General features: G+C 46.7%; 1 long non-coding RNA gene across 1 annotated transcript; it reads left to right on the top strand.

Moving 5' to 3' along the window:
• Nucleotides 1-9,847: 9,847 nt before the first annotated feature.
• LOC117747958 lies at nucleotides 9,848-11,897 on the top strand. Its single transcript, XR_004611510.1, has 3 exons — nucleotides 9,848-10,057; nucleotides 11,604-11,661; nucleotides 11,789-11,897. It is a non-coding gene; the product is annotated as an uncharacterized LOC117747958 (long non-coding RNA).
• Nucleotides 11,898-14,857: the final 2,960 nt, after the last annotated feature.

Genomic DNA, 14,857 nt, shown 5'->3' with positions numbered 1-14,857 from the left:
CCCTCGCAGCGACAACAACTTCGGCACCCACAACAACTCCCACACCGACAACAACTCCCGTGGTGACAACAACAGCGGCACCTACAACAACTGTGGCACCTACAACAACACCGGCGCCAACAACAACTCCCACACCCACAACAACTCCCACACCGACAACAACACCAGCTCCGACAACAACTCCGGCACCCACAACAACCCTCGCAGCGACAACAACTCCCACACCGACAACAACTCCCGCAGCCACAACAACCCTCGCAGCGTCAACAACTCCCGCACCCACAACAACACTTGCAGTGACAACAACTCCCACACCGACAACAACTCCCACACCCACAACGACCATGGCAGCGACAACAACTCTGGCACCCACAACAACTCCGGCACCCACAACAACCCTTGCAGCTACAACAACTCCGGCACCCACAACAACCCTCGCAGCGACAACAACTCCCGCACCGACAACAACTCCCGCACCGACAACAACCCTCGCAGCGACAACAACTCCCGCAGCGACAACAACTCCCGCACCCACAACAACCCTTGCAGCGACAACAACTCCGGCACCCACAACAACCCTGGCAGCAACAACAACTCCAGCACCAACAACAACTCCCGCACCCACAACAACCCTTGCAGTGACAACAACTCCCGCACCGACAACAACTCCCGCACCCACAACAACCCTCGCAGCGACAACAACTCCCGCACCGACAACAACCCTCGCAGCGACAACAACTCCCGCACCCACAACAACCCTGGCAGCGACAACAACTCCCGCACCCACAACAACCCTCGCAGCGACAACAACTCCAGCACCGACAACAACTCCCACACCGACAACAACTCCGGCACCCACAACAACCCTCGCAGCGACAACAACTCCCGCACCCACAACAACTCCAGCACCGACAACAACTCCAGCACCCACAACAACCCTCGCAGCGACAACAACTCCCACACCGACAACAACTCCAGCACCCACAACAACCCTTGCAGCGACAACAACTCCCGCACCCACAACAACCCTCGCAGCGACAACAACTCCCGCACCGACAACAACTCCCGCACCCACAACAACCCTCGCAGCGACAACAACTCCCGCACCGACAACAACTCCAGCACCCACAACAACCCTCACAGCGACAACAACTCCCGCACCCACAACAACTCCAGCACCGACAACAACTCCAGCACCCACAACAACCCTCGCAGCGACAACAACTCCCGCACCGACAACAACTCCAGCACCCACAACAACCCTCGCAGCGACAACAACTCCCGCACCCACAACAACCCTCGCAGCGACAACAACTCCCGCACCGACAACAACTCCCGCACCCACAACAACCATGGCAGCGACAACAACTCTGGCACCCACAACAACTCCGGCACCCACAACAACCCTCGCAGCGACAACAACTCCCGCACCGACAACAACTCCCGCACCGACAACAACCCTCGCAGCGACAACAACTCCCGCAGCGACAACAACTCCCGCACCCACAACAACCCTTGCAGCGACAACAACTCCGGCACCCACAACAACCCTGGCAGCAACAACAACTCCAGCACCGACAACAACTCCCGCACCCACAACAACCCTTGCAGTGACAACAACTCCCGCACCCACAACAACCCTCGCAGCGACAACAACTCCAGCACCGACAACAACTCCCACACCGACAACAACTCCGGCACCCACAACAACCCTCGCAGCGACAACAACTCCCGCACCCACAACAACTCCAGCACCGACAACAACTCCAGCACCCACAACAACCCTCGCAGCGACAACAACTCCCACACCGACAACAACTCCAGCACCCACAACAACCCTTGCAGCGACAACAACTCCCGCACCCACAACAACCCTCGCAGCGACAACAACTCCCGCACCGACAACAACTCCCGCACCCACAACAACCCTCGCAGCGACAACAACTCCCGCACCGACAACAACTCCAGCACCCACAACAACCCTCGCAGCGACAACAACTCCCGCACCCACAACAACTCCAGCACCGACAACAACTCCAGCACCCACAACAACCCTCGCAGCGACAACAACTCCCGCACCGACAACAACTCCAGCACCCACAACAACCCTCGCAGCGACAACAACTCCCGCACCCACAACAACCCTCGCAGCGACAACAACTCCCGCACCGACAACAACTCCCGCACCCACAACAACCATGGCAGCGACAACAACTCTGGCACCCACAACAACTCCGGCACCCACAACAACCCTCGCAGCGACAACAACTCCCGCACCGACAACAACTCCCGCACCGACAACAACCCTCGCAGCGACAACAACTCCCGCAGCGACAACAACTCCCGCACCCACAACAACCCTTGCAGCGACAACAACTCCGGCACCCACAACAACCCTGGCAGCAACAACAACTCCAGCACCGACAACAACTCCCACACCCACAACAACCCTTGCAGTGACAACAACTCCCGCACCGACAACAACTCCCGCACCCACAACAACCCTCGCAGCGACAACAACTCCCGCACCTACAACAACCCTCGCAGCGACAACAACTCCGGCACCCACAACAACCCTGGCAGCGACAACAACTCCGGCACCCACAACAACCCTGGCAGCGACAACAACTCCCGCACCGACAACAACCCTGGCAGCGACAACAACTCCCGCACCCACAACAACCCTGGCAGCGACAACAACTCCCGCATCCACAACAACCCTCGCAGCGACAACAACTCCAGCACCGACAACAACTCCCACACCGACAACAACTCCGGCACCCACAACAACCCTCGCAGCGACAACAACTCCCGCACCCACAACAACTCCAGCACCGACAACAACTCCAGCACCCACAACAACCCTCGCAGCGACAACAACTCCCGCACCGACAACAACTCCAGCACCCACAACAACCCTCGCAGCAACAACAACTCCCGCACCCACAACAACCCTTGCAGCGACATCAACTCCCGCACCGACAACAACTCCCGCACCCACAACAACCCTCGCAGCGACAACAACTCCCGCACCGACAACAACTCCAGCACCCACAACAACCATCGCAGCGACAACAACTCCCGCACCCACAACAACCCTCGCAGCGACAACAACTCCGGCACCCACAACAACCCTGGCAGCGACAACAACTCCCGCACCAACAACAACCCTCGCAGCGACAACAACTCCCGCACCAACAACAACCCTCGCAGCGACAACAACTCCAGCACCGACAACAACTCCCGCACCCACAACAACCCTTGCAGCGACAACAACTCCCGCACCAACAACAACCCTCGCAGCGACAACAACTCCGGCACCCACAACAACCCTCGCACCGGCAACAACTCCCGCACCAACAACAACCCTCGCAGCGACAACAACTCCCGCACCAACAACAACCCTCGCAGCGACAACAACTCCAGCACCGACAACAACTCCCGCACCCACAACAACCCTTGCAGCGACAACAACTCCCGCACCAACAACAACCCTCGCAGCGACAACAACTCCGGCACCCACAACAACCCTCGCACCGGCAACAACTCCCGCACCAACAACAACCCTCGCAGCGACAACAACTCCCGCACCAACAACAACCCTCGCAGCGACAACAACTCCAGCACCCACAATTCCCGCACCGGCAACAGCTCCAGCACCCACAACAACTGTTGAAGCTCCCACAGTTGTGATCCTCTCAACAGACTTGGATGAACCATTTTCAGAAGAACTCAATAACAAAAATAGCTCGCAATTCATTGGTCTTGAGCGAAGAGTCGTAGCTGTGGTTAGTACTCACTCTCATTATTTTTTTTATTTGCTGCTTTTGCAGTTTTTCATTTAATTTGGAGAATACCTTATTTTAACATTGTTTTTTCTATTTTCTTTATTCCTAAAGTATAATATCATCTTCCGTAAACAATATGGCAACGTTTTCACCTACAGTTATGTGATTGAGTTCAGGTAACTTTATTAACAATGTTTAAATGTTATAATGACACAACAATGTAATATTACACATATACATACATTTATACGTTTTTAATGTTAATATAATTTGATATATTTATTTTCTTTCATGATGCAGCCAAGCTGCCAACGCAACACGAGCCGGTCTGACTAATGCAAAGGTCGGGCTTGTTTTCACTCAAACTAATTCGACTCAAGAAATCCCAAAGGCTGCAGATGTTTCCAAAACCTTAGTAGACGCTGTGTCCAACAGTACCTTTAACGTCACTGTTGTTGCCGCTTCCGTCACTGTACTTCGTAAGTATACACTAATCCTGAATTTGTTAACGTACAGAAATATATCCCATGTAATTTGTAATTCATCTATCAGAGTCTGTGAGTTGGTGTGTGTCCTGTGCTGATCTCTTTTTCTTTTTTTTTACAAATTGCTGGTTTGACAATGAGCATTCAAAATCATAACTACCATAAAGTCCACTGTGACATTAACTGTGACTTAGCAAACATATACTCATGTGTTTGTTTGTTCAATAGAAGGCACTCTGGCTACTATTATTCATTTATTCCATCTTTTATTTTTTTTTTACTGAAGAAACAACTACATTAAATTCGACAACTACATCCCCCACCATTGCTGCAACTACAGCTGCCAGTGCTGCAACTACAGCTGCCAGTGCTGCAACTACAGCTGCCAGTGCTGCAACTACAGCTGCCAGTGTTGCAACTACAGCTGCCAGTGTTGCAACTACAGTTACCACTACAATTGCTGAAACAGTCATAACAAGGCTATTGACTTTCAGATCTCAAGGAGAGACATTTACAAGTGATTTGCAGGTTCCATCATCTGCAGCGTTTCAAAGTCGAGCCGCATTGATAGAGTCAAGAGTAAGTATTAGATGATAGATTGTTTCCCGTTTCAAAATTGACAGCAAATAAGTGGCATTTTATTCCTGGTGTTGATTTTTCAAATTAAAAACTATTTAATTTACAGTAAATAGGACACAGATACATTATCTGGTAGTCATTGAAAACATTGGAATAGTGTTACTACCGGCAGTTGTAGGTGAATTAAAAAGACAATGCACAAGTAACGAAACACAAACAATTTAATTAAATGTAGTAACAAATGATTTGTTTGTATTTCTGCAGCTTGGACCTTTACTCAAAGAAGCTTTTCCTTCGTTCCGCAACATCCGTGTGATTTCATTCAGGTAATTTGTTTATGTTATGATGATAAAATAAATTCACTTATCATGAATTTTCACGAATGAAATAATATCATATTTCTTAATTCCTTTTGCAGTAATGGATCAATCATCCAAAACTCACTCATTAGATTTTCATCAACATCTGCTCCTAATGGCACTCAGATTCAAAAAGTTGTGGTTTCAGCAGCTTCAATTATCACAACCTTCAACATTGATATCAACTCCATTTCTGTGGATGGCACACGTAAGCAATATTGAATACTACTACTTTTTAAAAAATATTTATATATTTTATTTTTTAAAGCAATGTCTTGTTTTCTTTTCTCAACCTTTACAGAGGTTTCAAGTGGAGTAAGCCACAACATCAGTCTCATCACTGCATCCTTCCTTGTGCTGATGTCATGGATCCTGTCAAGCCAGCAATAGCGTCATTGCTGATTACTGTTTGAATTGGCATTATTGCATGACTGCCATCACTGGCATGAAAAATGACTTCTTGATTCTTGTCGAAGAAGTCTTGTACAGCGTCAGATATACTTACTATCACATTTTATTTTGAAATTACGGAACATATTTATGACAGTGGATTAGGTTGGCGTCAATCTTAATCTTAAATCTTGTACAGCGTCAGATAAAATTACTATCTGCGTGGGAATATCCAGGGTCCAGAGACCAGAGAACGACACAGCAAGACTAATAAGCCACATACAATACCATTAAGCCAATGTACAAAAAAAATGGGTTCTATCAATAATTAAAGGAACAACACTGCAGGTCATCATGAGTCGTGGAACCAACCGTGAACCAAATAGGCCTAGAGTGTTATCATCATGATATATACGGTATATATGTCAAAACATTGCAGTCAATTTGTTTTATTTATTCAAGGTGTATTTATGTATTCATGCATAGCTGAATTCTGTGAGATTTCTAAATGTTTGTACAATATTTTTTTAGAAACTTTACAATGATCAGAATAAAAGTATTTGAAGAATTTAAATCATCTCTCGTTTGATGCTTTGCAAATTTGGTGTGAAGTTTATCAGGAAATGATTAATGTCTTACAATGAGCCTCAGCTGTTGGTGTGTCAGTGAATCAGGTTTGTTAAGAAGGAGAACTGGGAGGGGTGCAAAGTGTACTTGCCTATGATTTCTTTTATATATTCAAACACCACCAGACATGTTGTGATTAACACCAGCAGCACCCATTGTTCATTTTTAGAAATAGTTCTCACAAATAAGAAGCATTTTAATAGACATGCAGGTTGTGAAAGACTAAAAGCTACCACTTTAAGATAATATATTTTTATTTATCATACATCTTCTTAGAACTTGCCATTTACTCTTTATTTCTAAAGGTCTCCTTTTAAAATTGACAAAGAAGCCATTTCTGTTTTCTTAGAGGCAAGCATAAATACTTTATAGGAACAACAAATGTTGCAGTTATGTCCATTAAAAAAGAAAACAAGGTGTACATGAAAAATTAACAAAAGAATAAAATTGTGAATTTTCAAACCAAAGCTTGTCTGGTAGTTTGTCGTCCTAGCAGGACAGACACAAGTACAATATCAACTATGAAGGGTGCTCTGTTTATCTGCTGCAGTAGCCCACAGAAGGTAGAAAATACACACAAGTATTAATGTACATGGAGTGAGTCGTAAATGCTCTTTCAGATACCAAGATGATGCTGGACGCACTGAGGCCTGAGGACTGCTCAGGAATGTGGACAGGGGTTGGGTTGACTGACACCTAACATGGAGAAAGAGAAATAACAACAGAACGAGGTCTTGTCCAATCGATGGACTGGAAGAGGATGAAGGGGGGCTTGACTTTAAGCTTACAAAGCTGGAAAATGTGGAAGATCAGGAGATCTCTTTGTGCCGACTGCCGGGCAGGTAAAACGATCTACGCCGGTCTGCCTGGGGCCGGGCACTGGATCTCTGTCCCATAGGATATATGTTGTGTAGTTATTGTTGTGATTCAATTTGTAATTGTGTTGTTGCTGTACTTTTTATATACATTTTTTATAAAATTGTTATTGTATTCCGCTCAATTTTGTTGACGGACCTCATGGCAGACGAAACTCTCCATGTAGAAGGCCGTACATTCCCTAACAAGTGCCGAAGCTTCACTCTATCGCAGCAGTTCACTCCCAGGTATAAAGAACCAGGCAACCATAACAGTGGAGAGGACAAGTTTAAGTTCAGTCACAAAGCCCTTAAACTTCAGAAAACTTTATTACAATAATAATATACGTACATGTACATACAAGAAATTTGACATCTACTTTTCACCCATACAAAGCATTTAGGAACAGTGGACACTCTGCATAGTAGTGCATTAATTATGATCATTATGGGATGTTGAATGGGATGTTGAATGATACATTTCCCCCATCAGGGCTGGTTCCTCTGTCATACATAAGGTGAGTAAATGAATCCCGTAGTGACTGAAGCCCACAGACCCATACCTTTCTATGTCTGTGTGCATGTCTGCATAGATTTGTGGAGGAGCCAGTTTCTGCTCCCACTGGTGTCTTTGGGTCTGGTGGTGTTGGCAGGCCTGACTGGGTTCTGTGCTTGCCTCTGCCGAAGCCTCACCCCAACACTCGGCATTGGAATACTTCACCTGCTGGCTGGTAAGACCTGTTCAGCTGCATGAAACCACTTGCCAGTAGCTTTGTATGGATCACCTAAATGGTTAATTAACAGGAGAAGTATTGGCTACAAAAAAGTAATTATAAAAAATGTATATAACAAGTATCTTCTGAAATTAACACATGTCCAAAACAGAATTTATATAGTTTCATTCTAAATATTACATTATGCCGCCGCAAGGAATTGTGGGGCGGCATTATCTCCTTTCCTTTCATAAATGAATGTCCAATGTTTCCTATAATAAAGGAGCTAAATAAGGAAGCCTTGAAGCTCCTTTCTTTTGCAATTAGAGAATTCGACCAGCACTTATCATGGCGGCCACTTAGATACTTCCGGGTCATTTCACTCAGTTAGGAACCTTCCTAACCAAAAATGACTATTTAACCGCCGCCGCAGATCATAAATTAGTGGGAGATCGTGAGAACTATGAACGACATCAAGAAGACTTTTTCACAGTTTATAGTCAGAGCAAAGGGAGGCCTTTCAAAGCCGTTTGCTTCCCTCGAAGCCTTTTCCGCTCTTTAAAGAACCACATTTTAAATTCATTATCTATGAATTACTATGGAGCCATGTTTCATGTCATGATATTGGGTTCATAACGGATAATGAAAATTTATTTTTTAAACGAGGCTTAGTTCCACACTGGTGAAACTTCTTTCTCCATTCACGCAGGAGGAATGCAAATAATGCAGAACAAAAGATGGGAGGGAGTTCCATTATACTGAGCCAATAAACTGACAACAGATCATCTGTATCCTGTCATTTGTTCATTTCGAGGTTCTTTCTAAAAAAAGATATCATGTATGAATTATGTCATTAGCATTCATTCAATTTCAATGTAAAAGTGTGTATTAATGTGTCACATAAGGTGAAAGATTTGCAATATGATGGATGTGACATGGACTGAATTAAAAGATACTGAAATCATTAAAAACTATTTTTATTATAATTAAATACATTATTAGGTCTTTATATAACTAAGGAGGATGATCCATAGAGCTAGAGGAGTTAGCTCCCTGTCATCTTTTGAGAGGCAAGATGAAGGTCAAATTATAAATAAGAGTAATTATCTTCTATCATTTAGTGGATTGTGTGTTCAGGAGAGAGTTTAAACCTTTTTTGACAGCACCATCAAAATTGGAGCAAACACTGTAAGCGAGCTACTTACTACCTACAGCTGGAAGCTCACTGACTCATAATGGACAAGATTCATCCATCCATCCATCCATCCATTTTCAATACCGCTTATCCTCATTAGGGTCGCGGGGGTGCTGGAGCCTATCCCAGCTGACATAGGGCGAAGGCAGGGGACACCCTGGACAGGCCGCCAGTCCATCGAGGGCACATGTAGGGACATACAACCATTCACTCTCACATTCACACCTATGGGACATTTAGAGATCAATTAACCTGCAGCATGTCTTTGGACTGTGGGAGGAAGCCGGAGAGCCCGGAGAGAACCCACGCTGCCACGGGGAGAACATGCAAACTCCACACAGAAGGACCGCTCCGACAGGGAATCGAACCCGCAGCCCTCTTGCTGTGAGGCGACAGTGCTAGCCACTACACCACCGTGCAGCCCCGGACAAGATTCAACTTTAGCAAAAGTAAAAAAATGTAGTTATACTTTGGTTGATCCATCAATCAATTTTATGTTATTCATCCAGTACAAGGGGTGTTAATTCAGATAATAATATTAAGAATTAATCTTATATACCCATGGGAAGGACTGAAAAAGTGTGTTATAGTAACAAATAATCTTACTTTTTTTTCAACATATTTCAATATTTTGGCCAGTATGAACATAAAATGATGGCATTAATAAACATTGTGTAATCTTAAAACGTTCTAAAAATAGCTGACATTTAACATGGTAATATCTGCTCCATTGCTGCGTCACTACTCTTTATTTATAGCTTTGTTTTACTGTCATACTGGTAGAACTTCTTTCAACATTCATATGCACCAGAAATTCACAGGTCAAAAGAAGGGAGTAACTTATGATATTGTGCCAAGGAACTGACAGATTAACTGCTACGTCATTAACATTCATTCCGTTTCATTATAAAGGCCTTCATAGAGTTGGGCTGTCACATAAGGTAAAAGGTTTGCACTGTGACAGATGTGACCTGGACTAACTTATGAGACACTGAAAGAGTTTAAAACATTGAGAGCAGAAATAGGGGAGGAATTCATAACTTTTCATCTTATATATTATCATTTGGGTAAGTACATTCTTAAATCTATTGATATTACTGTCAGGACATAGGTCCATACAAACTGAAAGGGGGATTGTTTGCGACAGTTCAGGAGGCAATTTAATCTCTTTTGTGCTCATATTGAGCAAGGGTCAATTTAAGCAAAAGCTAAAATAAACTTAAATGAATAAATGTTACATTGGTTCATCTACCAATTCATTTTATGCCGCGCACCCAGAAGGTGCAGTTTGGCTCATGATTCACTTTGCTCTTTCTGAGTTGGGTGGAAGAAGTAGCAAAATTCTTCAAGATGTTAGCTTTTAAGCCAGAGAGTCGGATTGTATCCATATTCAAGCTCAGCTTCCATCACCAAAACTCCGCTAATATTTAGCCTCGTTTGGAACATTGTGTATTACATCTGATGCGTTCAGGGGCGGCCGTAAGGAATGGACATACAGGTGTCACATAATTGAGAAAGGCGATTATAATGTAATAACACATAATTTGCCTTTTTTTTCTGATCCAAAATAAAGACCTTAATGGATGTAGACTGTCACATAACATTTAAGGTTTGCATGTCACAGATATCAATATGTTTATTATCAAATTCAAGAAATGTTCAGGCATTTCTGTTTCAGGAGGGAGTTTAATTCTTTTTTGTGGTGTTTCAGTCAGCTCCATCAGACCAGGAGCAAACATGGTTGCTTTTGAAACAGGATATAGGAAGCTCAATCTGAATGATACATCATTTTCACTAAGTAGTGATATTTTGAGTTAACATAACTTTTTTTGTACTAATTTGTGATATCCAGCTACAACCTTTTGACTGAAATCTTAGTTTTCCCCTAATTAAAATTTGTATTCAAAGATGTTTCCTGCGTGTCTATCATAATGGTCAGTGTAACCTTTCCTTGGACAGTTTGGTAAAAATACACTGTTTTGGGTACAAACACACTGCAGGAAAGAATAAGTAGAAATCGTTGTCAAAAATGTGATACAGTACCAGTTCTTGCAGCGATGTCTTTGCATCCTTCCCATTCATGGAATTTGAGTACAGATAAAAAAGAAAAAACAGAACTTTGCTCTTAGCCTGGTTGATGCTTGTGAACAGTAGAGATTGTTGCACCTAAGTACTTGAGGTATAATTACACATGTATGTTCCATTAGCTCTAACGTGAATAAGATCTTCATGAGAAATACACATGAGAAATTGAAGATGGTAAATGAGAGGAAATTTGTCAGTGAGGTGTGAAGGATCACGAGGGGTCAGTATAAGTACTAAATTATAAAAACACAAAAGAAGACATAGTTTCTCTTTAAAATTGTATTGCATTGAATTACATTGCAGCTGGTGAAGGGAACTGTGTGTGTACCAAAGATAATTTATAGCCACTGTTCCAAGTGAAATTAAGTTAATTATCATTTCTTAAAATTTAAAGACAAAACGAAAGATTAATAAAGAAAAAAGTTTATTGCTGCAGATATTGTTTCATTTATTTAAAACGTAATGAATGAAGCGCAAAAGACTTTGACATAATGTGTCTTAAAAGTTTCTGTATTGTTTATTTTATAGATTAAAAAAAAAAAGATGGATGTTGGAAAGATAGCATCGATTCTCCTGATTCTGATTGGTAAGTTGTTTGATTTTAAATCCAATTCTTTTGAAAGTTTTAAAATACAGTTACAAGTTCAAGTGATCAACAAAATTAAAGTTAAGGTGAAATCTCATCCAATGTTTCTTGTAAAAACTTCTCTCAGTGGCACAAACAACAGCTCAAACAACGACAACTCCCACACCGACAACAACTCCCGCGGTGACAACAACAGCGGCACCTACAACAACTGTGGCACCTACAACAACTCCGGCGCCAACAACAACTCCCACACCCACAACAACTCCCACACCGACAACAACACCAGCTCCAACAACAACTCCGGCACCCACAACAACCCTCGCAGCGACAACAACTCCCACACCGACAACAACTCCCGCACCCACAACAACCCTCGCAGCGACAACAACTCCCGCACCGACAACAACTCCGGCACCCACAACAACCCTTGCAGCGACAACAACTCCCGCACCGACAACAACTCCCGCACCCACAACAACCCTCGCAGCGACAACAACTTCGGCACCCACAACAACTCCCACACCGACAACAACTCCCGTGGTGACAACAACAGCAGCACCTACAACAACTGTGGCACCTACAACAACACCGGCGCCAACAACAACTCCCACACCCACAACAACTCCCACACCGACAACAACACCAGCTCCAACAACAACTCCGGCACCCACAACAACCCTCGCAGCGACAACAACTCCCACACCGACAACAACTCCCGCAGCCACAACAACCCTCGCAGCGTCAACAACTCCCGCACCCACAACAACACTTGCAGTGACAACAACTCCCACACCGACAACAACTCCCACACCCACAACAACCATGGCAGCGACAACAACTCTGGCACCCACAACAACTCCGGCACCCACAACAACCCTTGCAGCTACAACAACTCCGGCACCCACAACAACCCTCGCAGCGACAACAACTCCCGCACCGACAACAACTCCCGCACCGACAACAACCCTCGCAGCGACAACAACTCCCGCACCCACAACAACCCTTGCAGCGACAACAACTCCGGCACCCACAACAACCCTGGCAGCAACAACAACTCCAGCACCGACAACAACTCCCGCACCCACAACAACCCTTGCAGTGACAACAACTCCCGCACCGACAACAACTCCCGCACCCACAACAACCCTCGCAGCGACAACAACTCCCGCACCGACAACAACCCTCGCAGCGACAACAACTCCCGCACCCACAACAACCCTGGCAGCGACAACAACTCCCGCACCCACAACAACCCTCGCAGCGACAACAACTCCAGCACCGACAACAACTCCCACACCGACAACAACTCCGGCACCCACAACAACCCTCGCAGCGACAACAACTCCCGCACCCACAACAACTCCAGCACCGACAACAACTCCAGCACCCACAACAACCCTCGCAGCGACAACAACTCCCGCACCGACAACAACTCCAGCACCCACAACAACCCTTGCAGCGACAACAACTCCCGCACCCACAACAACCCTCGCAGCGACAACAACTCCCGCACCGACAACAACTCCCGCACCCACAACAACCCTCGCAGCGACAACAACTCCCGCACCGACAACAACTCCAGCACCCACAACAACCCTCGCAGCGACAACAACTCCCGCACCCACAACAACTCCAGCACCGACAACAACTCCAGCACCCACAACAACCCTCGCAGCGACAACAACTCCCGCACCGACAACAACTCCAGCACCCACAACAACCCTCGCAGCGACAACAACTCCCGCACCCACAACAACCCTCGCAGCGACAACAACTCCCGCACCGACAACAACTCCCGCACCCACAACAACCATGGCAGCGACAACAACTCTGGCACCCACAACAACTCCGGCACCCACAACAACCCTCGCAGCGACAACAACTCCCGCACCGACAACAACCCTCGCAGCGACAACAACTCCCGCAGCGACAACAACTCCCGCACCCACAACAACCCTTGCAGCGACAACAACTCCGGCACCCACAACAACCCTGGCAGCAACAACAACTCCAGCACCGACAACAACTCCCGCACCCACAACAACCCTTGCAGTGACAACAACTCCCGCACCGACAACAACTCCCGCACCCACAACAACCCTCGCAGCGACAACAACTCCCGCACCTACAACAACCCTCACAGCGACAACAACTCCGGCACCCACAACAACCCTGGCAGCGACAACAACTCCGGCACCCACAACAACCCTGGCAGCGACAACAACTCCCGCACCGACAACAACCCTGGCAGCGACAACAACTCCCGCACCCACAACAACCCTGGCAGCGACAACAACTCCCGCACCCACAACAACCCTCGCAGCGACAACAACTCCAGCACCGACAACAACTCCCACACCGACAACAACTCCGGCACCCACAACAACCCTCGCAGCGACAACAACTCCCGCACCCACAACAACTCCGGCACCCACAACAACCCTCGCACCGACAACAACTCCAGCACCCACAACAACCCTCGCAGCGACAACAACTCCCGCACCAACAACAACTCCAGCACCCACAACAACCCTCGCAGCGACAACAACTCCCGCACCCACAACAACCCTCGCAGCGACAACAACTCCCGCACCGACAACAACTCCCGCACCCACAACAACCCTCGCAGCGACAACAACTCCCGCACCGACAACAACTCCAGCACCCACAACAACCATCGCAGCGACAACAACTCCCGCACCCACAACAACCCTCGCAGCGACAACAACTCCCGCACCAACAACAACCCTCGCAGCGACAACAACTCCGGCACCCACAACAACCCTCGCACCGGCAACAACTCCCGCACCAACAACAACCCTCGCAGCGACAACAACTCCCGCACCAACAACAACCCTCGCAGCGACAACAACTCCCGCACCAACAACAACCCTCGCAGCGACAACAACCCTCGCACCGGCAACAACTCCCGCACCAACAACAACTCCCGCACCCACAACAACCCTCGCACCGACAACAACTCCCGCACCAACAACAACCCTCGCAGCGACAACTCCGGCACCCACAACAACCCTCGCACCGGCAACAACTCCCGCACCCACAACTACCCTCGCAGCGACAACAACTCCCGCACCAACAACAACCCTTGCAGCGACAACAACTCCGGCACCCACAACAACCCTCGCACCGGCAACAGCTCCAGCACCCACAACAACTGTTGAAGCTCCCACAG

The sequence above is a fragment of the Cyclopterus lumpus genome, chromosome 18 (genome assembly GCF_009769545.1).
Source record: "Cyclopterus lumpus isolate fCycLum1 chromosome 18, fCycLum1.pri, whole genome shotgun sequence".
Lineage (NCBI taxonomy): Eukaryota > Metazoa > Chordata > Actinopteri > Perciformes > Cyclopteridae > Cyclopterus > Cyclopterus lumpus.
This window is presented reverse-complemented; position numbering and strand designations above follow the sequence as displayed.